Source organism: Lipotes vexillifer, unplaced genomic scaffold (genome assembly GCF_000442215.2).
Source record: "Lipotes vexillifer unplaced genomic scaffold, Lipotes_vexillifer_v1.1 scaffold575, whole genome shotgun sequence".
Lineage (NCBI taxonomy): Eukaryota > Metazoa > Chordata > Mammalia > Artiodactyla > Lipotidae > Lipotes > Lipotes vexillifer.
This window is the reverse complement of record NW_006780198.1, coordinates 1,818,576-1,820,570: the sequence shown is the minus strand read 5'-3', so window position 1 is coordinate 1,820,570 and position 1,995 is coordinate 1,818,576. Positions and strand designations below refer to the sequence as shown.

Sequence of the window (1,995 nt, the reverse complement as noted above, 5' to 3'; positions counted from 1 at the left end):
AAAAAAAAAAAAAAAAAAAAAAAAAAAAAAAAATAGGGTTCTTGACCTAAACCTTTATATAAAAATTAACTCAAAATGGATCATAATCTAAGTTAAATACATAAAATCATACAATTTTTAGAAAGGAACATAGTGGGGAAATAATTGTGACCTGGAGCTAGGCAAAGATTTCCTAGACAAAACACCAAAAGTAAGATGCAGTTTAAAAATGATAAATTGGACTTCACTGAAATTTCAAAACTTTTGTTCTGTGAAAGGCACTCTTAGGATAATGAAAAGTCAAGGTACAAACTGGTAAAACAAAAATTGTCAAATCACATTTATGACTCAAAAAACGCAATTAAAAATGGGCAAAAAAATTGAACTGAAGCATTGCTAAAGAGGATACAGAAATGGCAAACAAGCACATGAAAAGCTGTTAACATCATTAGCCAGTAGAGAAACACAAATTAAAACTACAATGAAATACCAACACACATCTAGTAGAATAACTAAAAAATAAATAAAAATTTAAAAATAAAACCCCAAACAATAAGAATGGTTTATCTGTTTCTTATAAGGTTAATCAAACATTTACCATATGACACAACAATCTCACTCCTGGGTATTTACCCTAGAGAAATAAAAACTTACGTTCACACAGATACGTATGCACAAAAGTTTGTAGCAACTCTGTTCATAATCAACAAACATGAGTTTATTCAGTGAATGGGTAAACAACAGTGGTTCGTCCACACAGTGGAATTCTACTGAGCATAACAACTTGGATGAACCATAAGACATTACGCAGAATGAAAGAAGCCAGTCTCAAAGGCTCCATACTGTATGATTCCATTTGTAACAGACAAAACTACGGCAACGGAGCACAGATCAGTGGTTGTCGGGGTTTCGGGGCGGGGTAAAGGTGTAACTACAATAAAAATACCAACCAGGGCTTGCTTTTAGGTCTGGACAATCATTCTAAAGTTCATTAGAAAAATAAACAAGTAAGAGCTGCCAAGAACATTCTGAAAAAGATAAGTAATAAAGGTGGATTTGCTCTATGAAAATGAAAATGTATCATAATTTGGTGTAACAGTATGAGTAAACAGAGAAATCACTGAAAAAGTATAGACCATCCCAAAATAGATCCAAATACAGCTGGGAATTTAGTATATGGCAGAGAGGGGACGTGCCCATCAACAGGTTAAAAAGTGGATTAATTCAATAAATAGTTTGGGGACACTTGAGTATCTCTGTGGGGAAGAAAAAACTGTATACTGACTCTATTCCTTCTACCTTAATAAATTCCAAATCAATGAAAGATTTAAAGTAAGAACAAAATGAAACAATTAAAGTACTAGAATACGTTTTTCGTAATCTTAGAGTTAAAAAGAAAAAGAGCTTTTTTCACTATGTCACACACTTTGGAAGCCATAAAAGAAAAGACTGATAAATTGGACTATTTAAATGTTTGGGGGGGACCTTTCCGGAACACTCGGCGAAAAGGCGGAGGAGCGGCGGCTGCCCGAGCTGCGCACGGCAACCTGCTCCTTCCTACTCCCCCACACCAGCATCGGCAGCCTGCTCACCAGCTGTGGGAAGTGGTGAAAGAAATCACTTATTATGATGTTTTGGGGGTCAAATCCAATGCCACCCAAGAAGAACTGAAAAAGGCTTACAGGAAACTGGCCTTGAAGTACCGCCCTGATAAGAATCCAAATGAAGGAGAGTTTAAACAGATTTCTGAAGCTTATGAAGTGCTCCCTCTGATGCAAAGAAAAGGGAATTATATGACAAAGCAGGAGAGCATCTTTGATATGTGTTTGGGAGGAGGAGGCAGGATACAGAGAGAAAGGAGAGGCCAAAATGTTGTGCATCAACTCACAGTAACCTTAGAAGATGTATATAATGGTGCAACAAGAAAACTAGCTCTGCAAAAGAATGTGACTTGTGACAAACGTGAAGGCCGAGGTGGTAAGTAAGGAGCAGTAGAGTGCTGTCCCATTGCCGAGG

At 36.7% G+C, this 1,995-nt stretch overlaps 1 protein-coding gene and 1 pseudogene across 2 annotated transcripts in view; one reads left to right on the top strand and one right to left on the bottom strand.

The window, feature by feature from the left end:
• The window catches only part of CAMTA1 (calmodulin binding transcription activator 1), a 927,002-nt gene that overhangs the window by 410,977 nt on the left and 514,030 nt on the right, over positions 1-1,995 (bottom strand). The gene's annotated exons all lie outside the window — the stretch shown is intronic.
• The window catches only part of LOC103086808 (dnaJ homolog subfamily A member 1 pseudogene), a 1,334-nt pseudogene continuing 733 nt past the window's right edge, over positions 1,395-1,995 (top strand).